The sequence below is a fragment of the Anomaloglossus baeobatrachus genome, chromosome 4 (genome assembly GCF_048569485.1).
Source record: "Anomaloglossus baeobatrachus isolate aAnoBae1 chromosome 4, aAnoBae1.hap1, whole genome shotgun sequence".
NCBI lineage: Eukaryota > Metazoa > Chordata > Amphibia > Anura > Aromobatidae > Anomaloglossus > Anomaloglossus baeobatrachus.
In genome coordinates this window covers 24,041,755-24,056,337 of record NC_134356.1, presented here as the reverse complement: position 1 = coordinate 24,056,337, position 14,583 = coordinate 24,041,755, and the positions used below count along the sequence as shown (strand labels likewise).

Genomic DNA, 14,583 nt, shown 5'->3' with positions numbered 1-14,583 from the left:
ATGAATTATTTAAACAATAATCAATTCAATCTAAAATTTACCCATTTTTGTGACAATAATAAAATTTAATTTTTTGGATTTGACTTTCACAGGCATGCCTAATCAGATTATATCCACTTGTATTTATCGTAAACCACTGGCCGGAAATACAATTTTACATGCTATGAGTAGTCATCCCAATCATACAATCAAAGCTGTACCAGTGGGTGAATTTACCAGGGTTTTGCGTAATTGCAGTGAGCATTCTGTATATAACAATGAAGTCAGGTCAGCTGAATCCAGATTAAGTGCAAGGGGTTATCCATCCTGGACACTTCAGAGAGCACGCAAGATAGTAGAAAATAAAAAACGTGATCATTTTTGATAGATTTTTCAAATAAAAACTCTGAATGTAAAAATAATAAGAATAATATGAAATTGCATAACAAAACAGTGCTATCTTTACAATACAGCACACAATTTAATCACATCAAAAATATTATTAAACGGTATTTACCCGTTTTAAATGAAGACCCTGTTCTTGCAACCATACTGCAATCTGGTTGCAGTGTGGTTGCTAAAAAAGCACCTTCACTGGGCAACATTCTTTCACCCAGTTTTTTTGTAAAAAATAAACCTGTTTCCACCTGGCTTGAACACAAGGGATTTTTTAGGTGCGGCACCTCACGCTGCCGCACATCACGCTGCCGCACATGTGAATTTGCCTTACCTTGTAGCTCATTTTCAAATACTGGTGAGACTGTCACATATTCCATTTTGAGGTACATTAATTGTAATACCACCAATGTGGTTTATTGCATTAAGTGCACCAGCTGCAACCTACTTTATATTGGTTGTACAGTGAGAAAACTCAAGGTGCGTTTTAATGAACATATCCGGGATATTTATAATTCTAAGGGCACCGTTATTCCAGCCAGAAATCTCTCATCGGCATCCAGACATTTCATTTCACATCACAATTGCAATACTGACTCCCTGCGTGTTTTTGGTTTAGAAAAAGTTAAAATCGCTCCTCGTGGTGGTGATATCCAACATCAGGTTCTCACACGTGAGGCTTTTTGGATATTTCATTTGGGAACTAGAATACCCAATGGTCTTAATCTGAGACAAGATGTCACGTTTCATTATTAAATCTTATTAAATCTTGGTAGATAATGTTCACATGTACATTTCGGATGATAAAGTTTTTTTTTTTTTTTCTTTTTTATGTGGAATTTTAATATCAAAAATCTTTTCTGTATATATATATATATATATATATATATATATATATATATATATATATATATATATATATAAAAAAAGCTGTTCACTTATTGTTGAATTTTTGTATTGTTGTTTTGTATGTTATCTACCCCATGCTGGCACATGTGCTTTCTGATTAAACACACTCCTCCCATTGGTAGGAGTGAGTTTAAATGCTTGTGAGCAAGACATGTTCACTCAGGCTTGACAAAGAACGCAGGCAGCGTTCGAAACGCGTAGCCTTACGCCGCATATGGGCTCCCTATTTTTGTCATCGCATTAATTTTTACGTCCTCTAATAAAATTGCATCAGTTTTACTACTACGCCGGAAGCTGGATTTTTCTTTCTTCTAGTAGCTTCAGAGACAAGCATCGCAGGAGAACTACAATGCCAAGTACTTGGACCGCTGCACCCCTGTATGTCCTTAATCTTTGGAGAAAATAAACCACCATTGTTTCATCTCAGCTTGTGCATGTGTAACTCTGGAGCGCTCTGGTCCTGTCTGCCTCACCTATAGGAAAAACGAAGGTAAGATTCTCACAACCTCTCACAACTACGCACCTTCCATCGCCTTTAAGTGGGGACAGAACAGTTATTACTATCTATATGTCCTTAAATTTTGTAACGCATGATTTCAAGACTTGTTAACTACAAAACCTAATAAAAATCATTTGAATAGAGAAGGTGTGTCCAAACTTTCGGTCTGTACTGTGTGTGTAAAGATATATGTATATAATGTATATATATAATGTATATTTTATATTTACAGTATTTGTCCCTTCCTGATTTTTTATTTTGCATGTTTGTCACACATAAATGTTTCAGATGTAGCAAATGTAAATATTAGACAAAAATAACACAAGTAAAACAAAATGCAGTTTATTAATGGAGATCTTTATTATTTAGGGGAAAAGAAATCCAAACCTACAGGGCCCTGTGTGAGAAAGTGATTGCCCCTGAACCTAATATCTGGTTGGGCCACTCATAGCAGGAACAACTGCAATCAAGCACCAAATTGGAATATGACAAAATTACATATTTTTATTATATACTAGACACACAGAGCAAGAGGTAGAACCTCATAAAAACATATACAGAGGTACAGTGCAGTGCGGTCAGACATATACAGTATTTATATTCAAAGTATACACAAACACAACATGGTTCCTGAATAATCAATGATTTAACCCACTGGGAGGATGTTAGCTAAGTATAAAGATATTGTGACATATATGCAATGTTAGAAAACAAATAGAAGACTCCAAACCCCGTAGGCATCATAGGAGGACAATACATAAAGACCATAAAAAGTATTTGTGCTATAATGCATTAGATAAGGAAACCTTTGAATAAGGAGAAATCATGGACATACAAAACCAACATATAGGGACTATGTCCAGCTAGCCCCAGAAGTTATAAGCAGCATATTAGCCCCATGTCCTGATACCAACCAGCGGCAGCCATTGACCCAGTGAAGACGACACTGCCCTGCACCTCGACGCGCGTTTCGCCAGAGCTTCGTCTGGAGGCCTGTGACATTTCAGTATGGTTGTCATTCTATTTATTTTGAATTTGCTAGTCGTCATTTTGATTTGTTATTTTATGTCTGTATTTGCTTATCTTTACCATTTGTCTTAGTTCAATACCATCCAGTTTGGTATTTAATACCATCTTACTGTTCATTCTGTGTGACATCTGTACACTGCATATTTGTTTATTTGTGCCTCAGCATCTACTTTGGGGACATACAGTTAGGTCCAGAAATATTTGGACAGTGACACAATTTTCGCGAGTTGGGCTCTTCATGCCACCACATTGGATTTGAAATGAAACCTCTACAACAGAATTCAAGTGCAGATTGTAACGTTTAATTTGAAGGTTTGAACAAAAATATCTGATAGAAATTGTAGGAATTGTACACATTTCTTTACAAACACTCCACATTTTAGGAGGTCAAAAGTAATTGGACAAATAAACCGAACCCAAACAAAATATTTTTATTTTCAATATTTTGTTGCAAATCCTTTGGAGGCAATCACTGCCTTAAGTCTGGAACCCATGGACATCACCAAACGCTGGGTTTCCTCCTTCTTAATGCTTTGCCAGGCCTTTACAGCCGCAGCCTTCAGGTCTTGCTTGTTTGTCGGTCTTTTCGTCTTAAGTCTGGATTTGAGCAAGTGAAATGCATGCTCAATTGGGTTAAGATCTGGTGATTGACTTAGCCATTGCAGAATGTTCCACTTTTTTGCGCTCATGAACTCCTGGGTAGCTTTGGCTGTATGCTTGGGGTCATTGTCCATCTGTACTATGAAGCGCCGTCCGATAAACTTTGCGGCATTTGGCTGAATCTGGGCTGAAAGTATATACCGGTACACTTCAGAATTCATCCGGCTACTCTTGTCTGCTGTTATGTCATCAATAAACACAAGTGACCCAGTGCCATTGAAAGCCATGCATGCCCATGCCATCATGTTGCCTCCACCATGTTTTACAGAGGATGTGGTGTGCCTTGGATCATGTGCCGTTCCCTTTCTTCTCCAAACTTTTTTCTTCCCATCATTCTGGTACAGGTTGATCTTTGTCTCATCTGTCCATAGAATACTTTTCCAGAACTGAGCTGGCTTCATGAGGTGTTTTTCAGCAAATTTAACTCTGGCCTGTCTATTTTTGGAATTGATGAATGGTTTGCATCTAGATGCGAACCCTTTGTATTTACTTTCATGGAGTCTTCTCTATACTGTTGACTTAGAGACAGATACACCTACTTCACTGAGAGTGTTCTGGACTTCAGTTGATGTTGTGAACGGGTTCTTCTTCACCAAAGAAAGTATGCGGCGATCATCCACCACTGTTGTCATCCGTGGACGCCCAGGCCTTTTTGAGTTCCCAAGCTCACCAGTCAATTCCTTTTTTCTCAGAATGTACCCGACTGTTGATTTTTCTACTCCAAGCATGTCTGCTATCTCTCTGATGGATTTTTTCTTTTTTTTCAGCCTCAGGATGTTCTGCTTCACCTCAATTGAGAGTTCCTTAGACCGCATGTTGTCTGGTCACAGCAACAGCTTCCAAATGCAAAACCACACACCTGTAATCAACCCCAGACCTTTTAACTACTTCATTGATTACAGGTTAACGAGGGAGACACCTTCAGAGTTAATTGCAGCCCTTAGAGTCCCTTGTCCAATTACTTTTGGTCCCTTGAAAAAGAGGAGGCTGTGCATTACAGAGCTATGATTCCTAAACCCTTTCTCCGATTTGGATGTGAAAACTCTCATATTGCAGCTGGGAGTGTGCACTTTCAGCCCATATTATATATATAATTGTATTACTGAACATGTTTTTGTAAACAGCTAAAATAACAAAACTTGTGTCACTGTCCAAATATTTCTGGACCTAACTGTATCAAGGATTATTATATCCATCCCCTATCCCAGTACTGTTTGTTCTGTTGTTTTTCAGGTATTTTTAACCATTGTGTTTCTGTCAGTTTTTTTGCATTTTGTTTGTCAATAAAAAACATGTTTTTCGTATGATTATTGGGAATGCACAGTTCTTTCTATGCTACTTCTTTCTCACTACCATTAACAGCTTACTGGTGATGGCCACAGTTTCTAGTGGACAAATCTGGTGACAGGTTGCCTTTAAGTGTCAGGGACTAATTGTGTGCACCTGAACTCTGTCCTGTATTAACAAGTATAAACCGCCATTGTCTCTGAGTATCAGAGAATTAGTTTAGTTTCTCTCTTCCTCCTTCCGTCAGCCATGGCGTCTGCTGATCTGAGAGACGAGCTGCTCTGCTCCATCTGTCTGAGCACTTATACAGATCCTGTAATGCTGAGATGTGGACACAACTTCTGCCGGGTCTGTATTGATCGTGTGCTGGATACACAGGACGAGTCTGGAGTTTATTCCTGCCCTGACTGCAGAGAAAGGTTTCAGGATCGGCCGGCGCTGATGAGGAACATAGCTCTGCGGAACATAATGGAGAATATCCTGATTACTCAACCAACACTGACAGAAACCGAAGTCTGCTGCACTTACTGTGTGGACTCTCCTGTACCTGCTGTTAGATCCTGTCTACACTGTGAGGCTTCTCTGTGTGAGAAACACCTGAGGGTTCACAGCAAATCACCAGAACACGTCTTATCTGATCCCAGCACTTCTCTGGAGAAAAGGAAATGTTCTGTCCATAAGAAGATCCTGGAATATTACTGCACTGAGGACGCTGCTTGTATCTGTGTGTCCTGCAGTTTGGCCAGAGAACACCGGGAACACCGGGTGGAGATACTGGATGAGGCCTCATAGAAGAAAAAGAAAAAAATGAGAAATGTTCTTCAGAAACTAATCAAAAAGAGACAGGAGACTGAGGAAAGAGTCCGGAGTCTGGAGGAGCGCAGGAGAAAAGCTCAAAAGAAAGCATCTGAAGAAGCCGAGAGAGTCACTGCCCTGTGTACAGACATCAGGAGACGGGTGGACGACCTGGAGAAGAAGGTCCTGAGTGAGATCTCCAGGCAGGAAAAGGAAGAGTCACTGTCACTGTCTGCTCTGATCCATCAGCTGGAAATAAAGAAGGACGAGCTGTCCAGGAAGATGAGGCACATTGAGGAGCTGTGTAACACGAGTGATCCACTGACCGTCTTACAGGAACCAGACACCGGGGACTTGTGTGATCCTGAGGAGGAGGAAGGTGATGAGGACACAGGGGGACATGATAAACAGCTCCATGATGGAGATGACCTGGATGTGGCTGTGATCTCACACACATTACACACATTATGTGAGGTAATAACAGGTATAAGGAAGGGGATCTATGTGGAGGGTCCTGCAGACATATTACTGGATGTAAACACAGCTGGTAATAATCTGCTTATATCAGACGACCGGAAAGCTGCAACCTGGACAGAAAGGGACCAGAATCGTCCAGAAACAGCAGAGAGATTCCAGTGTAATCAGGTGATGAGCAGGAGGGGATTTACCTCAGGACGACATTACTGGGATGTGGAGGGCAGTAGATCAGGGAATTGGATGGTGGGGATGTGTTACCCCAGTATGGACAGGAGGGGGCAGCATTCATATATTGGGCATAATAACAAGTCCTGGAGTTTATGGAGATATAATAATCAGTATTCAGCGATGCATGACAGGAAAGTGATCCGGTTACCTGACGAGATCTCCAGTGATAGATTTAGGATCTGTCTAGATTATGGGGCCGGGCAGCTGTCCTTGTATGAGCTGTGTGACCCCATCAGACACTTACACACCTACGCCGCCACCTTCTCCGAGCCCCTTCATGCTCTATTATGTGTACATCATTGTTCTTTAAAGATATTGGGGGGTAAACAGTAACTGGGAGAAATTATCAATATGTAAGATATCTTGGCAGATACTAGAGACAGAGATAAGCTTTTATAGCTAAATCATTTGGCCAATTGGCCAATGGGATGAATAAGATGGTGGGATACAGGTGATGATCCCTACATGGCAGCTGTCACTATGAGTAGATGATATGAGTGTAGGATCTCTTCTGAATATGTTTTTTTATGTGTCCATTTTCTTATTGAGCAATTGTTTATTTTCTGCGGGGGGGGGGGGGGTTTACAGGTTTAACAAAAATAAAAATCACAGCAATGAAATACAATGCACTGAGGAGCCCTGATGTGAATACACTTAAGCCCGCTTTACACGCTGCAATGTATCTTACAATGTGTCGGCGGGGTCACGTCGTAAGTGACGCACATCCGGCATCGTAAGGTACATTGCAGTGTGTAACAGCTACATGCGATTGCGATTGAACGGTAAAACGTTCATCGCCCGCATGTCGTTCATTCCTCATGAATTGAATGTCAGATTGTTCATCGTACCCGGGGTAGCTCACATCGCAGTGTGTGACACCCCGGGAACGATGAACAGATCTTACCTGCGTCCTGCGGCTCCCGGCCGGTAATGCGGAAGGAAGGAGGTGGGCGGGATGTTTGCGTCCCGCTCAGCTCTGCCCCTCCGCTTCTATTGGCCGTTTGCCGTGTGTGAGGTAGCGCGGTCGGCTGCGCGGCCGAAGACACGGGATCCAGGCACCAAGGGTCACAGCACACGGTTTATTGCACAAACCAAAAGTCCAATACAGCATATAGTTGTGTCTCCGGCAGAGACTCAGGGAGTTGTGTTCACTCCCTCACACACTAGGCACCACGCCCATGTTCCTGTTTCCTTTTAACCCTACTTTCAGCCTGTAGGGAAATAGGATTAACCCTGGAGTGGAGTTGCTTTCTATACATGGAGGGAGCACAACCGGGGCGAGACGTACCGGCCGTCATGGACCAGCCCGGTCACAGTCTCACATACCCCCCCCTCAGTTCAAGCGTGCGGGGTTGAACTCCCGCCATCAAACACGGGCCGCGGGACAAGGCATCGGCGTTGCCCTGCAACCTACCGGCCCGGTGTTCAACCGTAAACCGGAAGTTCTGCAGAGAAAGGAACCACCGGGTAACCCGGGCATTCCGTTCCTTGGCGGACCTCATCCAGACCAGCGGAGAGTGATCAGTCACCAAGTGAAACTGCCGTCCCAGCAGGTAATAGCGTAGGGACTCCAAGGCCCACTTAATCGCCAGGCACTCCTTCTCCACTACGCTATAATTCCGCTCGGGAGGGGTGAGCTTCCTACTCAAGAAGGTGACTTGGTGTTCCTCCCCCTGAACCACCTGAGACAGCACTGCCCCCAGGCCGACCTCCGAGGCGTCAGTCTGTACTATAAACTCCTTCCGGAAATCAGGGTTGACAAGAACGGGCTGTCCGCACAGGACCCCCTTCAAGGCCCGGAAGGAGTCCTCGGCCTGCGGAGTCCAGCGCACCATGACGGACTTCTTGCCTTTGAGAAGGTCCGTCAAGGGGGCCGATAGACCCGCAAAATTCTTTACAAACCTCCTGTAGTACCCCACAATACCCAGGAAAGCCCTAACCTGCTTCGTGGTCAGGGGTCTAGGCCACTTCTGGATCGCCTCAACTTTGTTAATTTGGGGCTTAATCACTCCTTGGCCTATTACGTAGCCCAAGTAGCGGGCTTCCGTGAGTCCCAACGCACATTTCTTGGGATTGGCTGTCAATCCGGCTGTTCGGAGCGCGTTCACCACCGCTTGTACCTGGTCCAAGTGGGTCTGCCACTCGGAGCTGTAAATAATGATGTCATCAAGGTACGCTGATGCATACGCCTGGTGGGGTTCCAGCACCAAGTCCATCAACCTCTGGAACGTGGCTGGAGCGCCGTGTAACCCAAAAGGCAAGACAACATAGTGGAAGAGACCCTCCGGCGTAACAAAAGCGGTTTTCTCCTTGGCGGACTCCGTCAGTGGCACCTGCCAGTACCCCTTGGTCAGGTCGAGCGTGGTGAAATATCGCGCCTGTCCCAGCCTATCAATCAGCTCATCCACCCGGGGCATGGGGTAGAGATCGAACTTAGATATTTCGTTCAATCTCCTAAAGTCATTGCAGAACCTTAAGGAGCCATCGGGTTTTGGTATTAAGACAATGGGACTAGCCCATTCACTCCGGGATTTTTCGATGACCCCTAGTCGTAGCATTGTCTTCACTTCCTCTGATATGGCTTGTCTTCGAGCCTCCGGTATCCGGTATGACTTCAGGCGTACCTTCAGGTGAGGCTCGGTGACAATGTCATGTCGTATCAGACTTGTCCTACCAGGCAGCTCGGAGAAGACATCGGGGTTCTGCTGAACCAGCCGTCTGGCCTCTCGCCTCTGTTGCTTGGTGAGGGCTTCTCCAATCCTTACTTCCGGTTCGTCCTCTCCGGAGGTCGCTGGAGCCGGGGTAGAACGACCCGAAGAGGAGGGAGATGGGGAAAAATCAACCATCAGGCTTTCCCGTTCCTGCCAAGGTTTTAACAGGTTGACATGGTATATTTGTTCAGGTTTCCGCCTACCGGGCTGCAGTACCTTATAGTTGACCACCCCGCTTCTTTCCTTTATCTCGTAGGGGCCTTGCCACTGAGCCAGGAATTTACTCTCCGCCGTGGGGATTAATACCAACACCCGATCCCCGGGTTTAAAGGTCCGCACGGTGGCTTGTCTATTGTAGCGGCCGCTTTGCGCGGCCTGAGCCTCCTGTAAATGCTTCTTCACAAGTGGCATGACCGCGCTTATGCGGTTCTGCATTCCTAAAATGTGTTCAATCACACTTTTATGGGGGGTGGGCTCCTGCTCCCATGTTTCCTTTGCCAGGTCCAACAATCCCCGGGGATGTCGCCCGTATAACAACTCAAAAGGCGAAAACCCCGTGGATGCCTGTGGCACCTCTCGGATGGCAAACATCAAATAGGGAAGCATCATATCCCAGTCTTTCCCGTCTTTGGAAATCACCCTTTTGAGCATGGTTTTCAGGGTTTTATTGAAACGCTCCACTAAACCGTCCGTTTGAGGATGATACACAGACGTACGCAACTGCTTGATCTGGAGCAGCCGGCATAGCTCTTTGGTCACTTTAGACATGAATGGGGTCCCCTGATCCGTAAGGATCTCCTTGGGCAACCCCACCCGGCAGAACACAGCAAACAACTCCCGAGCTATAAGCTTTGCTGCAGTATGTCTGAGAGGTATCGCCTCTGGATACCGGGTGGCATAGTCAACGATCACTAGGATGTGTTGGTGCCCTCGAGCGGACTTTACGAGGGGCCCCACCAGATCCATCCCTATCCGTTCAAAATGGACTTCTATAATGGGTAACGGTACCAACGGACTGCGAAAGTGGGCCAGGGGTGCGGTAAGCTGACACTCCGGGCAGGTTTCACAGAACCGTTTTACCTCCCCAAAGACCCCGGACCAATAGAACCTTTGCAATATTCGCTCCTGCGTTTTCTTGACCCCTAGGTGGCCACTCATCAGGTGTTTATGAGCCAAGTCGAGGACCCGCCGGCGATACGGCTGGGGCACCACCAACTGCTCTACCCCCACGCCCCGTATTTCATCTACCCGGTAGAGTAAATCCTGCTTAAGAGCGAAATGGGGGTACCTTACCTGGGCACCGGGCAGCTGTGCCACCCCGTCAACCACTGTCACCCGACTCCGGGCATGTATTAATGTAGGGTCCTGGAGTTGGGCTGTCCCAAACGTATCCGGGGACGTCTCCAACTCCGGGATGGGCTCGACCAACTCAGCCTCTCCTGCCAATACCTCTAGGGGCGACCTATCGGGTTCACACTCTGTCCCTATCATGGGGACCCCTACGGCAGGCGTCCCGGATTCGGGATTGTCGGGCTCAGGTGCCGGACTGTCCAATACCTGAGGGGACTTAGGAGGCCCCTTCCATAGAGTCCAAAAATACGGCAGATCCCTTCCTAGGATCACGTCATAGGGAAGAGAGTTCATAAGTCCCACCTCATGTTGCACCTGCCCGCAGGGTGCTGTGATGGTGACATCTCCCGTGGGATAGTCTCGGCGGTCCCCATGTATGCAAACCACCCCCACGGTACGTCCTGTGGCCTTTATTTTAGCCCTTAGGGTTGATCGCACAAGGGTCACTAAGCTTCCGGAATCCAACAAGCCTATAACCGGACATCCATTCACCTGTATTTGGCACAAGTGGGGCTCAGTCCCGGGGAGACAAGTTCCGCGGTATACACCGCCTGAGCATACATTGAACCCCGCCGGGTAACCCCACAATCCATGGGCTCCGTGGTGAGTGGACACTGAGCTTCCATATGTCCCACCCGCTGGCACCGCCAACATCTAATAGGGAAGGATACCCCCTTGACGAGTTGTCGTTTAGGGTACATAGCCTTCCGGACCTCCGGGACGGCGGGCGCGGCCTCAGATGGGACGGTAGCGGACTCCCGCATCGGTGTCAGCGGTGGGTCCTTGGCCCGAGGCTTAGAGGGGCCGGACCGACGGGCGGCACGCAAAGTCTCGGTGTCCCGTATCAAGTCCTGCGTAGCCACATGCCGCTCCACCAGGCTCACCAATTGGTCCAGGGTACTTGGGTCACCCTGTCCTACCCACCGTTGAATGGTGACGGGTAAAGTACGCACAAAGCGATCAACCACTACCCTTTCCACCATTTGCACAGGGCTCAGAGTGTCAGGCTGCAACCACTTCTTTACCAGATGCAACAAGTCATAGGCCTGGGAGCGTACGGGTTTGCCTTCCTCATAGAACCACTGATTTACCCGCTGAGCCCGTACATAGGTATTCACCCCCAACCGAGCAAGTATTTCGGCTTTCAGGGTCGCATAGTCTATGGCGTCCTCGGTACAGAGGTCCAGGTACGCTTTTTGGGGCTCCCCCGTCAGATAGGGCGACAATACCTCAGCCCACTGGAGGGCCGGCAGCTTTTCCCGCTCGGCCACCCTCTCAAACACCGCCAGGAACGCTTCCACATCATCCCCCGGGGTCATCTTTTGCAACGCTTGTCTCACCGTTTTCCGGATGCTGCCGTCGTCACCCGGTCCCGGGGTTGTTGCTGCCGGTCCGGCACGGATCGCCTTGGCCAGTAGAACCATCTGTTCTTGGTGCCTTTGTTCCTGCAATTGCAAGGCTTGCTGCTGACGTGCATTGGCCTGAACCAGCTGCTTTAGTATGTCCTCCATGGCGTCGCCGGGTTTGGGCTGTAGTATAGCCGCTTGAATCCAGGACATGTGCCACCGGGTCACCAGAAATGGAAGCTACACCTCACCGGGCTGGCATGCCCGCATTCTCCACCATATGTGAGGTAGCGCGGTCGGCTGCGTGGCCGAAGACACGGGATCCAGGCACCAAGGGTCACAGCACACGGTTTATTGCACAAACCAAAAGTCCAATACAGCATATAGTTGTGTCTCCGGCAGAGACTCAGGGAGTTGTGTTCACTCCCTCACACACTAGGCACCACGCCCATGTTCCTGTTTCCTTTTAACCCTACTTTCAGCCTGTAGGGAAACAGGATTAACCCTGGAGTGGAGTTGCTTTCTATACATGGAGGGAGCACAACCGGGGCGAGACGTACCGGCCGTCATGGACCAGCCCGGTCACAGTCTCACACGTGTGACGTCGCTGTGACACCGCACGTCCCTACCACTCCAGGAAGTGGACGTTCGCCGCCCACATCGAGGTCGTATGGACGGGTAAGTACGTGTGACGTGGGTAATCGTTTGTGCGGCACGTTCTACAAATTGAACGTCCTGCACATACGATGGGGGCGTTGCAAATCGCATACGATATCGTATGCGAAATTGCAACGTGTAAAGCAGGCTTTAGATACAACTAAAAAAAATGTAAAACTGGCACAAAAATGGGCATCAAAGTGGGCACTGAAGTATATTATTGAAGGGTTAAATGACATGAGCCATTGATGTCACATCACCATTACATACATAGTGATGCCCCGCATTTAACTCACCAAGCCACCTCTATTCTTCACTATAGGCATCACTGAACCTCCGCCATGTTTCTTTGTAGACACCACTGAGCCCCCGCCATGTTTCACTTCAGGGTTTTCTTTTAAATGGATGCTTCATTCTTCTTCCATTAAATATACTTCTGATCCATAGGCTTGAAAACTTTGGTTTCATCTCTCATCACTCCCAAAACTTCTGTGGCTTACTTACATGGTTTTCAGCATATTGGAGACAACTCTTTATGCAATGATATGAGGTGTCTTTTTTGGGGGATTGGAGGAGCATGGAGACTTTCCTTTGCATTTAGTACGTGTCTTAAGGCCCCGTCACACTAAGCAACATCGCTAGCAACATCGCTGCTAACGAACAACTTTTGTGACGTAGCAGCGATGTTGCTAGTGATGTCGCTGTGTGTGACATCCAGCAACAACCCGGCCCCTGCTGTGAGGTCGCTGGTTGTTGCTGAATGTCCTGGGCCATTTTTTAGTTGTTGCTGTCCCGCTGTGAAGCACAGATCGCTGTGTGTGACAGTGACAGAGCAACAACTAAATGTGCAGGCAGCAGGAGCCGGCTTCTGCGGAGGCTGGTAACCAATGTAAACATCGGGTAACCAAGAAGCCCTGTCCTTGGTTACCCGATATTTACCTTTGTTACCAGCCTCCGCCGCTCTCACTGTCAGTGCCGGCTCCTGCTCTGTGCACATGTAGCTGCAGCACACATCTGGTAATTAACCCGATGTGTGCTGTAACTAGGAGAGCAAGGAGCCAGCGCTAAGCATTGTGCGCTGCTCCCTGCTCTGTGCACATGTAGCTGCAGCACACATCGGGTAATTAACCCCATGTGTGCTGTAACTAGGAGAGCAGGGAGCCAGCGCTAAGCATTGTGCGCTGCTCCCTGCTCTGTGCACATGTAGCTGCAGCACACATCGGGTAATTAACCCCATGTGTGCTGTAACTAGGAGAGCAGGGAGCCAGCGCTAAGCATTGTGCGCTGCTCCCTGCTCTGTGCACATGTAGCTGCAGCACACATCGGGTAATTAACCCCATGTGTGCTGTAACTAGGAGAGCAGGGAGCCAGCGCTAAGCATTGTGCGCTGCTCCCTGCTCTTTGCACGTGTAGCTGCGTGCACTGGTAACCAAGGTAAATATCGGGTTGGTTACCCGATATTTACCTTAGTTACCAAGCGCAGCATCTTCCACGCGGCGCTGCTGGCTGGGGGCTGGGACACTGGTTGCTGGTGAGCTCACCAGCAACTCGTGTAGCCACGCTCCAGCGATCCCTGCCAGGTCAGGTTGCTGGTGGGATCGCTGGAGCGTCGCAGTGTGACATCTAACCAGCAACCTCCTAGCAACTTACCAGCGATCCCTATCAGGTTTGATTGTTGTTGGGATCGCTGGTAAGTTGTTTAGTGTGACTGGGCCTTTAGGTCTCATTCAGACGTCGTTTATTTGCGTACATGTTCTATACGTGGTTTTCACAGATAGCACTGGTACGTATTATAGTCTTTACAGATGTTCACATGTCCATACATTTTTGTAGACCAAGTTGTGCCGCCCCGGAGGCCTCTGATGTCACGGTGGTGGCTCCGAGCAGCGATGTGGCCGTACCAAGCGCGAGTAACAGGCTTTTTGTAATGGGGAGTGAAAATAATATTTAAAAAGGAATAAATAAAATAAAGAGTTTGTGACGCCAGTTGGGATGTTTGGCTGCGGTATGGCCGGGCACTGCTGGTGGCCCCAGGAGGTAGGTGGTGATGCGCAGTGCCAGAGGGTTGTCCTCTTGCCCCCCCAACTATGGCTGGGTCCTGGGGGATGTGTTGTGGTAGGAATGGCACAGCAGAAAATGATTCAGCCATAGACAGGACAGGGAGCTTTTACCTTTTACTGAAGCTCTGCAGGGTGTTATCACAGCATACAATGATGGGGGTACTTCCTGCCCTGATGAGAGTTGGTTCCTCTGCTGTTTA

At 47.6% G+C, this 14,583-nt stretch overlaps 1 pseudogene; it reads left to right on the top strand.

Annotated features, from left to right (window-relative positions):
• Positions 1 to 5,008: 5,008 nt before the first annotated feature.
• Positions 5,009 to 6,622, top strand: LOC142301082 (E3 ubiquitin/ISG15 ligase TRIM25-like; annotated as a pseudogene).
• The last annotated feature ends 7,961 nt before the right edge of the window (positions 6,623 to 14,583 follow it).